Source organism: Rattus norvegicus, chromosome 18 (assembly GCF_021556685.1).
Source record: "Rattus norvegicus strain SHRSP/BbbUtx chromosome 18, alternate assembly SHRSP_T2T, whole genome shotgun sequence".
Lineage (NCBI taxonomy): Eukaryota > Metazoa > Chordata > Mammalia > Rodentia > Muridae > Rattus > Rattus norvegicus.
In genome coordinates, this window is record NC_141551.1 from 53,439,393 (window position 1) to 53,457,941 (window position 18,549).

At 41.5% G+C, this 18,549-nt stretch overlaps 1 pseudogene; it reads left to right on the top strand.

Moving 5' to 3' along the window:
- Positions 1-9,813: 9,813 nt before the first annotated feature.
- Positions 9,814-9,900, top strand: LOC120098445 (U6 spliceosomal RNA; annotated as a pseudogene).
- The last annotated feature ends 8,649 nt before the right edge of the window (positions 9,901-18,549 follow it).

The window sequence follows — 18,549 nt, forward strand, 5'->3', positions numbered from 1 at the left end:
TTCCCATCCTCCTCCCTTTTGCCTATAAGAGGGTGCCCCCCCTGGGTTTCCCCGCACCTTGGTACATCAAGTCTCTGCAGGTTTAGGCGCATCCTCCCTCAACTGAGGCCAGACAAGGCAGCCCAGTTAGGGGAACAGATTCCACAGACAGACAACAGCTTCAGGAACAGCCATTGCTCCAGTTGTTGGGGAGCCCCATGAAGATGGAGCTGCACGTCTGCTACATATGTGCTGGGGTGGGGTGTTGTGGAGCGGCGCTCAGTCCAGCCCATGTATGCTCTTTGTTTGGTGGCTCAGTCTTTGAGAGCCTGGGAGGGTCCAGATTAGTTGACACCGTTGGTCTTCCTGTGGAGTTCCTATCCCCTTCAGGGCCCTCAATCCTCCCAGCCCTTCCATAAGAGTTCCCCAGCTCGTCCAATGTTTGGCTATGGGTCTCCATATCTGTTTCAGTCAGCTGCTTTTCAGTTTTGTAAGATCCCGTTGATCAATTGTTTGTCTTAGAGCTATTGGTGTTCTGTTCAGGAAGTTACCTCCTGTACCAATGTGTCGAAGGCTCTTCCCTACTTTCTCTTCTATTGGATTTTGTGAATCCGGTTTTACATTGACATTTTTGATTCATTTGGACGTGACTTTTGTGCACGGTGATAAATAAGGATTTATTTTCGTTCGTCTATATGTAGACATCCAGTTAGACCAGCACCATTTGTTGAAGACGCTTTCTTCTTTTCCATTGTATGTTTTTGGTTTCTCTGTCAAAGATCAAGTATCCATAGGTGTGTAGGTTTATTTCTGGGTCTTTGATTCAATTCCATTGATCAGCCTGTCTGTGCCAATTGGCTATACCAATCCTGTGCAGGTTTTACTATTGCTTTGAAGGGCAGCTTGAGGTCAGGGATGGAGAGTCCTCCAGAGGTTCTTTTATTGTTCAGGACTGTTATAGCTATCCTGAGATTTTTGTTTTTCCATATGAAGTTGAGAATTGTTCTTGCAAGGTCTATAAAATATTGCGTTGGAATTTTGATGAGAATTGCATTGAATGTGTATATTGTTTTTGGTAAGATGGCCATTTTTACTAGGTTTATCCCATGATTCCATGAGCAGGGGAGATCTTTTCATTTTCTGACATCTTTTTCAATCTCATTCTTCAGAGACTTGGAGTTCTTGACATAGTTCTTTCACTTGCTTGATTAGAATTACACCAAGACAGTTTAAATTATTTGTGACTGCTGTGAAGGGCGTTGCTTCCCTAATTTCTTTCTCAGCCCATTTATCATTTGTATAAAGGATAGCTACTGATTTCTTTGACTTAATTTTGTATCTAGCCACTTTGCTGAAGATGTTTGCAAGCTGTAGAGTTCTCTGATATAATTTTGGGGGCCACTTATGTATACTGTCATATCATCTATAAATTGTGATACTTTGCCTTCTTCATTTTTAATTTGTGTACCCTTGGTCTCCTTTTGTTGTCTTATTGTTCTAACTAAAATTTTAAATGCTATATTGACTAGATAGGGAGAAAGTGGGCAGCCTTGTCTTGTCTCTGATTTTAGTGAAATTCCTTTAAGTTTCTCTCCATTTAATTTGATGTTGGCTATTGGCTTGTTGTGTATTCCTTTTATTATGTTTAGGTATGTGCCTTGTATCTTTGATCTCTCTAAGACATTTAGTGTGAAAGGGTTTGTCAAAGGCTTTTCAGCATCTGTGAGATGATCGTGTGATTTTGTTCTTTCAGTTTGTTTATATGGTGGATTATGTTGATGGATTTTCATATATTGAACCATTTCTGCATCCCTGGGATGAAGCCTACTTGATCATGATGGATGATGTTTTTGATATATTATTGTATTTTATTATTTTTGAATCGATGCTCATAAGAGAAAATGCTTTGAAATGCTCTCATTCTTTGTTCAGTCTTTGTGTAGTTTAGATATCACGGTGACTCTGACCTCATAGAATGAGTTTGGCAGTGTTCCTTCTGTTTCTATTTTGTGGAATAGTTTGAGGAGTATTGGTATTAGTTCTTCTTTGAAAATCTGGTAGAATTCTGTGCTAAAACCATCTGTCCCTGGGATTTTTTTTTGGGGGGGGGGTTGGAAGACTTCTATTAACTGTTTCTGTTTCTCTAAGGGTTATAGGACTATTTAGATAGTTTACCAGATCTTGGTAAGTGTTATCTGGGTAGCAAATCATCCATTTCATTTAATTTTTCCAAATTTGTGGAGTACAGTCTTTTGAAGTAAATGAACTTTTAAAATTTCCTGTTTATGTTGTTATGTCTTCTTTTTCATTTCTGATTTTGTTAATTTTGATACTGTCTCTCTGCCCTTTAGTTAGTTTGGCTAAAGTTTTATCTATGTTGTTGATTTTCTCAAGGGACCAGCCCTTGGTTTTATTGATTCCTGGTATTGTGCTCTTGGTTTCTAATTGATTGATTTCAGCCCTGAGTTTGAGTATTTCCTGAACTCTGCTCCTCTTAGGTACGTTTGCTTCTTTTTGTTTCAGAGCTTTCAAGGGTGCTATAAGTCCTTAGTATGACCTCTCTCTAATTTCTATATGAAGGCACTTAGTGTTATGAACTTTCCTCTTAGCATTACTTCCATAAAGTCGCATGAGTATAGGTATGTAGTGCTTTCATTTTCATTGAATTTTAGAATGTGTTTAATTACTTTCTTTATTTCTTCTATGATCCAGCGATCACTGAGTAGGGAGTTGTTCAGTTTCCATGCGATCGTAGGCTTTATATTGTTCCTGTTCTTGTTGAAGTCCAACTTTAATCCATGGCGGTCTGATAAGATGCAAGGGGTTATTTCAAGCTTCTTCAGTCTGCAAGACGTCTGTCCAGGGCCTTTTGGCTTTTAGCGTTTCTACTGAGAAGTGAGGCACAATTCTGGTAGATCTGCATTTCTATGTTACTTGGCCTTTTCCCCTTGCAGTTTTTGTCTTTTTTCTTTTTTTTTTTCTTTTTTCCAGAGCTGGGGACCGAACCCAGGGCCTTGCCCCCTTGCAGTTTTTAATATTCCTTTTTTGTCCTGTACATTTGGTGTTGTGATTATTATGTGGTGGGTGGATTCTTATATGTTTATGTCCATCTCTTTCTTTAGACTAGTGAAAATTTTGTATATGATTTTGTTGAAGATATTTTCTGGGCCTTTGACCTGGGAATCTTCTTCCTCTTCTGTCTCTATTATTCTTAGGTTTGGTCCTTTCATTGGTCCCAATTTTCCTGGATGTTTTGTGTTAGAAACTTTTTAGATTTCGCATTTTCTTTGACCAGTGTATCAATTTACTTTATTGTATCTTCTATGATTGAGATTCTCTTTTCCATTTCCTGTATTCAGTTAGCGATGCTTGCATCTGTAGTTCCTGTTTTAGCTCCTAGGTTCTCCATCTCTAGGGCTGCCTCCATTCACATTTTCTTAATTGCTTCTATTTCCATTTTTAGGTATCGAACAGTTTATTGCTTTCTTTTACTTGTTTGCATTCTCCTGTAATCCTTTAAGGGATTTACTCATTTTCCCTTTAAAGGCCTCTATCATCTTCATGAGGTGAGATTTAAGGTCATAGTCTTGCTCTTCATGTATGTCAGGATATCTAGGGCTTTCTGTAGTAGAACTAGGTTCTGATGGTGCCATATTGCACTGACTTCTGTTGGTTATGTTTTTGCAGTTGCCTTTAACCATCTGGTTGTTTCTGGTGTTGGCTGGCCAGGTAGTCCCTGGGAGTAGCAGGCCTCTGGGGACTATTCCCTTCCCCACTCCCTGAGAGCAGGCCTCCCTGGAGGTGTGCAGAGCTGTAGCCCGGGGAGTGAAATACAGATCTTTAATTGCAGGTAGAAATTTGGATTGGAAGATGGAGCACAGAGAGCATGGGGCAGACTTCACAGCCGCTGGAGACTGGGGGTTGAGGTGTGGGTGTCTCACCTGGTTGCCCCAGGTGGGAACAGATTTCCCAGGAGGTAGGCAGAGCTGTGGGCTGAGGAGTGGGGTGTAGATCCGTGACTGCGGGTAGAGTGTGGACCAGAAGAGCTTCCTTCCCTTCTTATACTCCTTCTTGTCACTTCCATTCTTCCCTGATCCTTACCCATCTGTCTTCCTTAGGGTAGAGACCGTCTTTCTGGATTTCAGTGTCACCTAACTCTAAGAGACATCCTTCTGCTTAAAAGACCACTTGGGGCAAATTACCATTGGATGCCTGGCTACTCCTTACCCTTCAAGTGAATGGAGAGGAAGAGATATGGATGTGTGGATGCACACTAGGTGCCAGCCTTTACTGGCATTGTAGTCTTACAATCTAACTCGACCCCAGGAGGTGCCAACTTTGCAGAAGGTGAAATATTCTGATGGGCCTAGGACTGACAGAGTCTGCAGATGGAGGGGAGAGTTTCCCACACAGTCCCCTTCTCTCCCTGCAGTGGTCAAAACCTCAAGTGTGGATGCCACTTTGGAGTTAAATCAGTGTGTCCCTCTGGTCTCTGCTACATTTTCACATTTATCTAGCTGTGAGTCCTACGGGATTATTTCTCATTGATAATTTCCTCATGAAACAAGTCTGAGGGAGATGACATCACATGCTAAAAACTGTGGAACTGACAAATGGGTCTTTCCAGGCCACTTGTGGGAATCCTTTTTCCTTTTCATCTCAAGTTGTTGTGTATATATCTCTAAAAATCACTTTTTTAGAGATTTGTCAAATGATCCAGGTGATCTATTCCACCACTTCCCCCTTCTAAACACCAAAGTCTAAGGAAATTTTGGTTCTGAACAGTGTTTCCACTCACACCCCATCTCGTATTCTCAATACCCTGTCGTGGGGAGCCAGGGCTCATGGGAAGAAGCTTTGGGATCAGGAACTGTGAGTGCCTACTTGGCTTGTTCTTCTAAAAGCTGTGTCTTGCTGTTCTGAGTGATTTGAACCTGTCAGTTTCTCCAAGTGTTACCCAGATTCAGATAGAGACTGCATTGATCCGTGTGTGGAGCAGTTCGGGGAACTCTACATTTTAACCACATTAAGTTTGGAATCTATGAGTAGGGATTCTTTTTCTATTTCTTTAGAATCTCTACCTTGTTTAAATGGAATGTTGTGAATTGGGGGATGAAAGCTTGGAATTTTGTGTTTGTTAAAATTTGTTTATAAGTATTCCTGCTGAATAGAATGCTTTGTTCGATTCATTTCTAGGTGTGTGTGTCTATGAGCGCGTACAAACACAAACACACACACACACACACACACACACACACACACACACACACACACTCAAAGGAATTTTTGTAGAACCAGCCAATATTCTTCTCCATTAATTCTGCTGGATTCATGGTTTGGAAGTTGAAGGGATGCTAAACAATGCTAGCATGTGTCATAAATGGCTTTGCCCAACATTAGAGTGGAGAATGCTTCTGCTAGTGTTTACAAAGAGCTTTCACATTGGGAGATGTGCACACTGAATATTTTATGTGCCTTCATTTATTCATGGGGGGGTGGTGGTGGAAGAATGTGTGTATCATGGCTCCAGGGTGGAGCCTTGCCGAAGCAGGCTCTCTCCTCCCATCACATGGACCTCAGAGACCAAATTCAGATTGTCAGGGTTGGCAGCAAGGTCACCTCCAGGGTTGATTTATTTTTCTTTAAGTCTTAACATGCGCATTTTAAATATGAGGAACCGGTGACTCTGCCCAGAGGCTATGGTGGTAGATTAGAAGCTCCCTCCTTGCCTCTCCGTGAATGAGAAGAGTCAACGGGGCTGGGAACTGTGCACTCAGGAAAGAACATAGAAGAAGCCTGAAAATCAGGAAGTGTTAGGACAGTGGAAAGCAAGCAGAAAGAAAACACATAGAAAATCTTAACTAGCCCACAGCTCCAATTATAATCTTAGAGTCCTCAAGAGAACATGAATTGGCAGTCACAACCACAAGGTGAGCAGCAGCCCCAGTGATGAGAGGTTGGCAGCCCCGGCCCAGCCCGGCTACGATGCCTGTTGGTATTGTATTTTAAATATAATTGTGATGAAAGCTGAGTCAAAGAAAATTGAGCACAGTGTGTGCTGTCCTTGGCAGATTCCTAAGTGCATCACTTAAGGCCCAGGAGGGAGGTCCATTATTATTATTATTATTTTTTTTTTTTTTTGCCTCAGAGTGTAGAAAATTTTCCTTGTGACTGTTCTCTGCTGTAGGTCATTATGTCTTTGGACCTAAATACTGTCTCAGCCACATTTCACAGGCCAGTCGAGTTAGGACAATATGCTCAGTGTACAATAGTACCTGCTTGACTTGGAAGAAAGAAGGGTTATGGATGTGTCTCAGTCCTGTGCACCGAGGAACAGAACTCACACCCTCAGTTCCACTTCAGAGTGGAAAGCAAATGCATGACCTTTTAACTCCTCACATGCCTGTGGTGTGTGGTGATGGAGCGAAAGTGAGCAGAACTGAGCAGTCCAGGGAGCTGGGCTCTCAGACTGTGAACGGCTGGGCTCAAAAGGAGCCAGTGTAGTGGCAGAGATGAAGGACGGATGCGATTTAGCTATTTATAATTTATGGGGGTGAGGAAACTCCATTTTATTAGAGGGGTCACAGGACAGCAACGCAGCAGCTGTTCTTGGCCCTAAAACTCTCTTGAGACACAAAGTCATAGCTACATACACAAACTCAGTAACCATCCCTAGACCCCAGTTGATGCTAATTGGCCAACACACGTCCTGCCCAGAATTGCAAATTGTAATGTTTGTTTGAGAAGTAGAAACCCATTCCTGTATATGGACGGTGGTGTTTCTCTATAAGTATGGTGAAGGTAGAGAGGAGAGGGGGGGGGGTGGAGAGGAAGGGAGGGAGGGAGGAAGGGAGGGAGGGAGGGAGGGAGGAGAGAGAGAGAGAGAGAGAGAGAGAGAGAGAGAGAGAGAGAGAGAGAGAGAGAGAGTCCTTGGAACACTTGGCCTAAATGGATTGTCTCCATGGAATTTCTCTTATTCCTCAGGGCACCCTGTGCAAGAAGAGTCAGAAAGACTGTAGGAGGCAGAGGGATGGTGAGTACCAGGAAAACACGTCCTCCTAGATATAGCAGGACTGATGCACACAGGAACTCACAGAGACTGTGGCAGCAGGCACAGGGCCTGCCCAGGTCTAAGTCAGATGGGATCCCAGTGCTGAGAGGGGAAGTGGACATAAGCTCCCATCTCTAACTCAGAAACTATCAACAACTGATGACCACTCACAAATGAAAACTGTTTTCTCCAACATGGTCTCACCGGGTGTACAAATACTCTAAGGCTAGGCCACATGCCCAGCAGAAGTCAATAGTATTTTTGGAGCTTTTTTTTTTTTTTTTTTTTTTTGAGGAAGGGGAGGTTCTCATTTTTTTTCTTCTTACCCCACAGCTATTGTGCTTATGTATTATGTATTTTGTGTTTGTATAGGTTTCTTTCTGTGCACGTTCATGTTTCTATGTCTCTATTAAGGGTGTGTGTGTGTGTGTGTGTGTGTGTATATGTGTGTATGTGTGTGTGTATGTGTGTGTGTATATGTGTGTATGTGTGTGTATGTGTGTATGTGTGTGTGCATGTGTGTGCATGTGTGTGTATATATGTGTGTGTATATGTGTGTATGTGTGTGTATGTGTGTGTGTATGTGTGTGTGTATGTGTGTGTGCATGTGTGTGTGCATGTGTGTGTGCGTATGTGTGTGTGTATGCGTGTGTGTATGTGTGTATGTGTGTGTGTGCACGTGTGTGTATATGTGTGCATGTGTGTGTATATATGTATGTGTGTATATGTGTGTATGTGTGTATGTGTGTGTGTGCATGTGTGTGTGCATGTGTGTGTGCATGTGTGTGTGCATGTGTGTGTGCATATGTGTGTGTGCATGTGTGTGTATGTGTGTGTATGTGTGTGTGTATGTGTGTGTGTATGTGTGTGTGTGTATGTATGTGTGTGTATATGTGTGTGTATGTGTGTGTTTTCTTTGACTCTTTTCTGTTTATTTGTTTGTTTGTTTGTCCCATTTGGGTTTGTTTGTTTTTATATTCTTAATTTTACATGCCTGTTTGTTTTCTCGTGAGAAAGACAAAGAAAGGATAAGGATTTGGGTGAGTGGGGAGGTGGGGAGGATCTGGGAGAAGTAGGGAAGACAACCATAATCAGAATATATTTGTTAAAAAAATCTATTTTTAATTAAAACATTTTAAAATAAGACAAACGTCTCAAAAGAAGAGACAAACTGTGGCACAAATTATAAGAGAACCAGCACTTCAAGCATGAGTACAGCGACGAGGATAAAACACTAGAACAGTAGAACGTGCTGTCCACGCTGAGTCCACTTCAGAGAGACTAAGATGAACTGCGTATTGCTTGTGGCCGTCCTGCTTGTCTACAGGAAAGGCATGGGCTCGGCCGAGCTCCAGCTCTCAGGGCCACACGCGGTACATGGGACGGCAGATGTGGCTCAAGTTCTACTCAGGACAGGAGTCTGGCCTAGAGGCTGCTTCCACCCCAGACAGCCACACCGTCAGGTAAGTGCAAGCCAGATGCAAGTTTACCCAACTGCTAACTGTGGAAAGTGAATGACGGGGGACTGTTGGACAGAGTGAACGGGGAAACAAAATCTGAATTACAGGCTGAAAATCGTCTTTACACGGATTTGCAATCTAAATGTGCACTATCCGTGTGGTTTAAAAAATCTATCTGTAAACTTATTTTACCATCGTGTCAGAATGTTGATACCAGGAGTGCTAGGAAAAGGCGGCTATCCAGCTCCATCATGACTCCATGGATTGCCGACACATGGAGCTCCCAAGAACACTAAAGATACCCTGGCTTGCAAGCAAGAGCTTCAAGAAACAAAAGCACATAGAATCACATTGGAGTCTCCTGAGGAAGTTTTCAGACTTAGAATAAGAAAACATTTTATTGCTTTTTTTTTTTTTTAACAAAATGGTAATCTTAAAAATGCTTCCAGGGAACAGAAAACTATAAGGAAAGAAGTTCAAAAAGAACCAAACTTCTTGGATTATGAAACTGCCTAATACTTTTAAGTAGGGTTGTAGATGCAACTGAAGATCCAACAGAGATGGGGGGAGGGGATTAGTAACCTGGAGGGCAGGTCCAAAAATATTGATGCAGGACCCAGGGCAGAGACAAGAGACAGAAATAATAGCAAAGGCTGCCAGACTTGGAGGGGAGAATGGGGAAGTCAAACACATTTGTTAGGAGCTCTGAAATAGCAGGAAATGGGGCTGGAGAAGAGGGGTCTGACTGAGAGGTCAGCAGAGACTCACGGTATTCAAAAATGCAAAGCAGAATGAGAAACTGATTTTAAAAGGTTTTTAAACTGAGGAAGACGAAAGGAGATGGGGTTAAAGGGGAGATGAGAGGAAAGGGGAGAAGGAAGCAGCATGGGGGAGCAGGGAGGGAGGGGGATGACCTGGAAAGGAACAATGGTTTCACAGCTACCTTTTCAACAGCTGCCACAAAAGCATATAATTGACTCTATTTAATGTGTTAAGAAAAATTGAAGTGCTGACCTAGAATCTCTGAATATCCAAAACACCTTTTAAGGATGGGGATGAAGGGCAGGCACTAACAGACAAAAAGAAAATTGTCTCACACCAGCAGTCTTCACAAATGAAAGTTCTGGAGTGTCTTCAAGATAGAAGAAAGAACACAGAAGCAATGGCTTAGATCTGAATAAAGAGGCAAGACATGGTTACCTATGGATAGATCTCAGCACGCAATGGTTCCGTAAAGCCGGAATGTGTTTGGTGGGTTTTGTTTGTTTATATTTTAGGGAAATACCTAGTTCACTTAAACCTTTAAAGTAAAGTATAGTGTCCTCGCTTCAGCAGCGAATGGTACAGAGAAGAGCGGCATGGCCCCTGTGCAAGGATGGCAGGCAAATTTGTAAAGCGTTCCATATTTTTAAGAAACAAGCCAGAGTAGACATTCTAATATCAAATAAAATTGATGTACAACCGAAAGTTATCATAAAAGATAAGGAAGGACACTTCATACTCTTCAAAGGAAAAGTCCACCAAGATGAACCCTCAATCCTAAATATCTATGCTCCAAATACAAGGGCACCTACATACATAAAAGAAACCTTACTAAAGCTTAAAGCACACATTGCACCTCACACAATAATAGTGGGAGATTTCAACACCCCACTCTCATCAATGGACAGATCATGGAAACAGAAACTAAACAGAGACATAGAGAAACTAACAGAAGTTATGAACCAATGGATTTAACACACATCTATAGAACATTTCATCCTAAAGCAAAAAGATATACCTTCTTCTCAGCACCTCGTGGTAACTTCCCAAAAATTTACTATATAATCAGTCACAAAACAGGCCAAAAAGATACAAGAAGATTGAAATAATCCCATGCATCCTATCAGATCACCATGGACTAAGGCTGGTCTTAAAAAACAACAAAATGACAGAAAGCCCTCATATACATGAAAGCTGAACAACGCTCCTCTCAATGATAACCTGGTCAAGGAAGAAATAAAGAGAGAAATTAAGGACTTTTTAGAATTTAATGAAAATGAAGGTACAACATATCCAAACTTATGGGACACAATGGAAGCAGTGCTAAGAGGAAATCTCATAGCGCTGAGTGCCTGCAAAAAGAAACTGGAGAGAACATACCCTAGCAGCTTGACTGCACACCTAAAAGCTCTAGAACAAAAGAAGCAAATACACCCAGGAGGAGTAGACAGCAGGAAATAATCGAACTCAGGGTGGAAATCAACCAAGTAGAAACAAAAAGAACTATACAAAGGATCAACAACACCAGGAGATTTTCTTTGAGAAAATCAACAAGATAGATAAACCTTTAGCCAGACTAACCAGAGGGCACAGAGACAGTATCCAAATTAACAAAATAAGAAATGAAAAGGGAAACATAACAGAAACTGAGGAAATTAAAAAAATCATCAGATTCTATTATAAAAGCCCTATACTCAATAAAATTAGAAAATCTGGATGAAATGGACAATTTTCTAGACAGATATTAGGTAGCAAAATTAAATCAGGACCAGATAAACCATCTGAGTAGTCCCATAGCACCTAAAGAAATAGAAGTCATTATTAAAAGTCTCCCAAACAAAGAAGCCCAGGACTACAGGAGTTTAGTGCAGAATTCTACCAGACCTTCATAGAAGACCTCATACCAATACTGTCCAAACTATTCCACAAAATAGAAACAGAAGAAGCACTACCCAATTCCTTCTATGAAGCCACAATTATGCTTATACAAACCACACAAAGACCCAACAAAGAAAGAGAACTTCAGACCAATTTCTCTTAAGAATATCCATGTCGACATACTCAATAAAATCCTTGAAAACCGAATCCAAGAACACATCAAAATGATCAACAGAATCAAGTAAGCTTCATTCCAGGGATGCAGGGATGGTTCAATATACAGAAATTCATCAACATAAGCTATTATATAAACAAACTCAAAGAAAAAAGCCACATGATCATCTCACTAGATGCTGAGAAAGCATTTGACAAAATTCAACACCCCTTCTTTTTAAAAGTCTTGGAAAGATCAAGAATTCAAGGCCCATACCTAAACATAGTAAAAGCCATATACAGCAAACCAGTCGCTAACATTAAACTAAATGGAGAGAAACTTGAAGCAATCCCTCTAAAATCAGGGACTAGACAAGACTGCCCACTCTCTCCCTACTTATTCAATATAGTTCTCGAAGTTCTAGCCAGAGCAATCAGACAACAAAAGGAGACCAAAGGGATACAAATAGGAAAGGAAGAAATCAAAATGTCACTATTTGCAGATGATATGATAGTATACTTAAGTGACCACAAAAAGTCCATCAGCGAACTCCTAGACCTGATCAACAACTTAAGCAGAGTGATGGATATAAAATTAATTCAAACAAATTAGTAGCCTTCCTCTACTCAAAGGATAAAAACAGGGTGAGAAAGAAGTTAGGGAAATGACAACCTTCACAGTAGTCACAAATAATATAAAATACCTTGGGGTGAATCTAACCAAATGAGTGAAAGATCTGTATGACAAGAACTTCAAGTCTCTGAAGAAAGAAATTGAAGAAAATCTCAGAAGATGGAAAGATCTCCCATGCTCATAGATGGCCAGGATTAATATGGTAAAAATGCCCATCTTGCCAAAAGCAATCTACAGATTTAATGCAATCCCCATCAAAAATTCCAACTCATTTCTTCACAGAGTTAGAAAGAGCAATTTGCAAATTCATTTGGAAAAGCGAAAAACCTACAATAGTGAAAACTGTCCTCAATGATAAAAGAACTTCTGGAGGAAACACCATCCCTGACCTCAAGCTATATTATAGAGCAATAGTGATAAAAACTGTATGGTATTGGCACAGAGACAGGTAGGTAGATCAAAGGAATAAAACTGAAGACCTAGAAATAAACCCACACACCTATAGTCACTTGATCTTTGACAAAGGAGCTAAAACTATCCAGTGGAAAAAAAGATATAGCATTTTCAACAAATGGTGCTGGTTCAACTGGAGGTCAGCATGTAGAAGAATGCAAATCGATCCATTCTTATTGCCCTGAACAATGTTCAAGTCCAAGTGGACCAAGGACCTCCACATCAAACCAGATACACTCAAACTAATAGAAGAAAAAGTGGCAAAGAGCCTTGAACACATGGGCACTGGAGAAAATTTCCTGAACAAAACACCAATGACTTATGCTCTCAGATCAAGAATAGACAAATGGGACTTCATAAAATTGCAAAGCTTCTGTAAGGCAAAGGACACTGTGGTTAGGACAAAACAACAACCAAGAAATTGGAAAAAGATCATTACCAACCCTGCATCTGATAGAGGGCTATTATCAAATATAAACAAAGAACTCAAGCAGTTAGACTCCAGAGAATCAAATAACTCTTTTTAAAAATGGAGTACAGAGCTAAACAAAGAATTCACTGCTGAGGAATGCCAAATGGCTGAGCAGCACCTAAAGAAATGCTCAACATTTTTAATCATAAGGGAAATGCAAATCAAAACAACCCTGAGATTCCACCTCACACCAGTGAGAATGGCTAAGATCAAAAACTCAGGTGACAGCAGATGCTGGCGAGGATGTAGAGAATGAAGAACTACCCCATTGTTGGTGGGATTGCAGACTGGTACAACCATTCTGGAAATCAGTCTGGAGGTTCCTCAGAAAACTGGACATTGAACTGCCTGAGGATCCAGCTATACCTCTCTTGGGCATATACCCAAAAGATTCCTCAACATATAAAAGAGACACGTGCTCCACTATGTTCATAGCAGCCTTATTTATAATAGCCAGAAACTGGAAAGAACCCAGATGTCCTTCGACAAAGGAATGGATACAGAAAATGTGTTACATCTACACAGTGGAATACTACTCAGCTATCAAAAACAATGACTTCATGAAATTCTTAGGCAAATGGATGGATATGGAAAATAGCATCCTGAGTGAGGTAACCCAATCACAAAAGAACATATATGGTATTCTTTCACTGATAAGTGATATAATAAATAAATGATAAGTGGATAATATTCCAAAAGCTGGGAATACCCAGGATACAATTCACAGACTATATGAAGCTCAAGAAGAAGGAAGACCAAAGTGTGGATGTTTCAGTCCTTCTTAGAAGCAGGGAGCAAAAGTAATCACAGGAGGGAATATGGAAACGTGTGGAGCAGAGACTGAAGGAGAGGCCATCCAGAGACCGCCCCACCTAGGGATTCATCCGATATACAGCCACCAAACCCAGACAATATTGTGGATGCCAAGAAGTGCATACTGACAGGAGCCTGATACAGCTGTCTCCTGAGAGGCTTTGTCAGAATCTGACAAATACAAAGGTGGATGCCTGCAGCCAATCATTGAACTGAGAATGAGATCCCCAATGGAGGAGTTAGAGAAAGGACTGAAAGAGCTGAAGGGATTTGCAAGCTCATAGGAAGAACAACAATATCAACCAACCAGACCCCCCAGAGCTCCCAGGGACTAAGCCACCATCCCAAGAATACACTGGGATGGACCTATGGCTCTAGCTGTATATGTAGCAGAGGATGGCCTTGTTGGGCATCAATGGGAGGAGAAGCCCTTGATCCTGTCAAGGCTCGATGCTCCAGTGTAGGGGAATGTCAGGGCGGGGAAGTAGGAGTGAGTGAGTGGGTGAATGGGTGGGGGAGCACCCTTATAGAAGCAGGGCCAGGGGAGACGGGATAGCAGGTTTCTGGAGGGGAGACCAGGAAAGGGGAAAACATTTGAAATGTCATTTAAAAAACCAATAAAAATAAAGTATAGCTTCTGAATTAGAAAAGAAAAAACACAAATAAAATATGAAAAGTATTCAAGGAAGCTTTAAAGTAAAAGGGGAGAAAGAAACATTAGGAACAGATAGGGAATACAGGGCTACATTTACACAGAGTCTCAATGGATGGCATCCTCCACTCAAAAGAAAACAAACAACAAACCAGGAGAAAGAGGCTCTTAAAGAAGTATTGTGTAACCAGAGATGACACTCATCATTACAGTGGGAGATGCTTGAAGTGAAGGGGTGGGGAAGTATAGCTCAGAGCCTGAAGAGAAGGGGCTTCTATAGCCCTGATATTGATACCAAAGCTTTCAGGTATGAAACATGACTACATTATTAAGCAGCTTGATCTTCATAGAAGATTCAATTTTCACAACATTTAGCAATCCCAAACTTGCCACCCATTCAATAGCATGCATTTCCAAAGCCAACGGTATCTTCAAGAGATGCCTGTCCCAGCTAAAAGAAGAGTGTGTGCTGGGTAAATGTAAACTCAGTCTTCTGTTGTGTAAGGAGAGACAACTCAAAGTAACAACGGAGGCAGCACTGCTCACAGTGGCCGGGGCAAGGACACATTCAGGGAGACACAAGGCCAGACAAGGAAACTGTGGAATATACAATGCCACACTCAGACATTTAAACAGAAAGTCCTTTTGTGACAATGTGGGCAAACCTTAAGGATATTATGATAGCTAAAGTAAATCAGACAGGAAAAAAGACCAATACCATATTATCTAACTTATCTGTGGAATTTAAAAGTAAGCAAAACTCACTGAAACATCAAAAATGGTGATTCTCATAATGCAAAAGTCAGGGGAAGAGAGAAGAGTTTGTCGAAGTGTGTAAGCACAGAGGTATTCAGTGAGTAGGTTCTGGGGCAACACATAGCGTGTGAGTATGTTAACTGTGAGGCATTGTGGTGTGACATCTGCTGAGACCACACTCCTACATGTTCCCACCACAGACACCCACAGACGCTAACTAATCTGGGTGACGGTCATTCTCCCTAACTTTCGGTGCAGATGTTTTCATAATATGCATAGACATCAGAGGTATCACATTGCACATCGATTATACCTCTTGGAAGCTGGAATGTAAGTGTGTCCCATGAGGTAAACAACTGCATGAGAAAGGAGATACCTGGAATGTGTGTGCATTAAATAACATAGTTTCAAAACAAATAGAGTAAAAAGTAAAAGCCAAATGGACCTAACTACTAGGTACAGGCAGGCACAAATTTTAAAGAAGTGGTTCCAAATTTTTCTTAATATTTGGTTGACACACGGAATAAGTAATTGGTTTCGTTATGAAATTTTAATATATGATGTATAAAATGATATATTTCTCATATTTGCTCCCATTCCACCAGGCCATGTCCCTCCTACTCCTCTTTCTGGTTCTTTCCTAAACTTCAGTAGTGCCCCTTTGACTCTCATGTCTTATATGTAAAGGTATACACACCCTCCCCATATATATATAAAATTAAATCCACATGTCATCTATGAGAGGAAATGTGATAATTTGTCTTTCTTCCTCAACAACCCTCTCTTGTTCACTTTTAAATCTTTCTGCTCCCTCATAGTCCCCATCAACTTTCATGGTCTCTCTCTCTCTCTCTCTCTCTCTCTCTCTCTCTCTCTCTCTCTCTCTCTCTGTGTGTGTGTATGTGTGTGTGTTTAAAATCTAAATTTCACAACCGAGAGAAAACATGTTATTTGAGTCTGCTTAATTTGCTTACCATTCCTCTTCCTGTTCTCCACCCATTTCCTTACAAATAACATTTTTTCTTCTCTCCAGTGAAATAAGATCACAGTGTGTAGGCATTCCATCCTTCCTGATGGTCATCTAAATTGACATCTAGGTTGGGTCACTTGGCTACTGTTAATCATGCAGTAAAAATCAGGATATATACATATATGCACACACACACACACACACACACACACACACACACACACACACACACACACGTGACTCAGAGACCTCTCTGTATATCCCCAGGAGGGACATAGTTGTGCCTTGTGATGGTTCTATTTTTCTGTTTCTTTCCTTTCCTTTCCTTTCCTTTCCTTTCCTTTCCTTTCCTTTCCTTTCCTTTCCTTTCCTTTCCTTTCCTTTCCTTTCCTCTCCTTTCATTTCCTTTCCTTTCCTTTCTTTTCCTCTCCTCTCTCTTTTCTTTCCTTCTCCTCCCCTTCTTCCTTCTCCTTTTCCCACTCCTCCTTCCCATTCCTTGTCCACTCCTCCTCTCCCTCCTCTCCCTTCTTCCCCCTCCTCTTCCTCTTCTTCATCATCTTCCTCTTCTTGTTTCTTCTTTTTCTTTTGAGACAGGGTGTCTTTGTAGACCAGGCTATACTGTAACTCACAGAGATCTGCCTGCCTTTCTTTTTTTTTTTTTTTTTGGTTTGCTGAAAACTTCTCACACTGATTTCCATCGGGACTGCAACAGTTCACACTGCTGTCAGCAGCCTGTGTGTGTGTGTGTGTGTGTGTGTGTGTGTGTGTGTGTGTGTTCCTCTTTCCTCATATCTTGAACAGCATTTGTTTTCACTTATTTTCCTGATGTTAGCCATTCTCATTGGAGTGAGGGATCTCTAAGAAGTTTTGCTGTTTTTTTTTTAAATAAGAAAGCGATTTTATTTTAATTGATTAGCTTAATTATTTTTAATGTATATGGATGTCTTGTCTGCACTCAAAAGGCTGTGACTCATGTGTAGTGCCAGAAGAGGGTAGAAGAAGGTGTTTGATCCCCTGGAATTAAGATTACAGGGAGTTAGTTGTAAGGTGCCGTGTGGGTGCTGGTAATGGAACCTACTATTGAGCCTTAAAAGTAGCTAAGACTGTTTAGCCCCCCCCCCCCCCATTGTATTTCTTCTTTTGAAAACTGTTCACTTATTGAGTGGATGCATTTAGGTGTTTAATTTTTGGAGTTGTTTACATATTTTAGATATTAATTCCCTGACTTGTGATAGTTTGCAAGGATTATTTGTGGTGATACTAGAGACACAATTGAACACTAGCCCTTTTCCAGCACTCTGAGCTCTGTCTACAGCTCCATAACCTGAGATTTTTTTTAATTGGATATTTTATTTATTTATATTTCAAATGCTATCCCCTTTCCTAGTTTCCTTTCTGCAAACCCCTATCCTGTCCCCCTTCACCTGTCTTTCTTCTATGAGGGTGCTCCCCCAACCACCCACCCACCCACCCACTCCTGCCTCACTACCCTAGCATTCTCTATGCTGGGGCATCGAGCCTTCACAGGACCAAGGGCCTCCCCTCTCACTGATGCCAGATAAGGCCTCTCGGCTTCTTCAGTCCTTCCCCTAACTCCTCCATTGGGGTCCCTGTGATCAGTCCAATGGGTCATGATCTGGCCGAGCCTCTCAGGAGACAACTGAATCAGGCTCCTGTCAGCAAGCACTTTTTGGCATCAGCAATGATGACTGGGTTTGGTGACTGCACGTGGGTGGGGCAGTCTCTGGATGGCCTTTCCTTCAGTCTCTGCTCCACTCTTTGTCCCTGTGTTTCCTTTAGGCAGGAGCAATTCTGGGTTAAAATTATGGAGATGGGTGGATGGCTCATCCCTCAACTGAGAGGGCCATGTCTGGATAACCATAACCAGAGGGCCATAACCTCTGGATATGGTTTCTTCAGCTTCTCTCTCCCCTTTGTGGGGATTTCAGTTACTGTCATCCCTGTGGGGTCCTGAGAGGCTTTTGCTTTCCTGGCATCTGGGACCTACTGGTTGCTACCCCATCCCCCATTGCTACACACCTTTGTTCAATTTCCTGACCCTCTGTACATCTCCCCCATCTCCTCCCATACCTGTCTGCCCCTCTTTTCCCCTCCCCATCCTCTCTTCCTCCCAAGCCCCTCCCACCCTCTACTTCCCTTGATTATTTTGTTCTCCCTTCTAAGTAGGACTGAAGCATCCACTCTTTGGTCTTCCTTCCTCCTGAGCCTCATGTGGTCCCTGAGTTGTATTGTGGATATTCCAAGCTTTCTGCCTAATATCCACTAATCAGTGAGTACATACTATGACATGTTCTTTTGTGACTGAGTTCCCTCACTCAGGATGATATGTTCTAGATCCATCCATTTGCCTACAAATTTCATGAAGTCACTGTTTTTGATAGCTGAGTAGTATTCCATTGTGTAGATGTACCACATTTTCTGTATCCATTCCTCTGTTGAGGGACATCTGGGTTCTTTCCAGCTTCTGGCTATTATAAATAAAGCTGCTATGAATA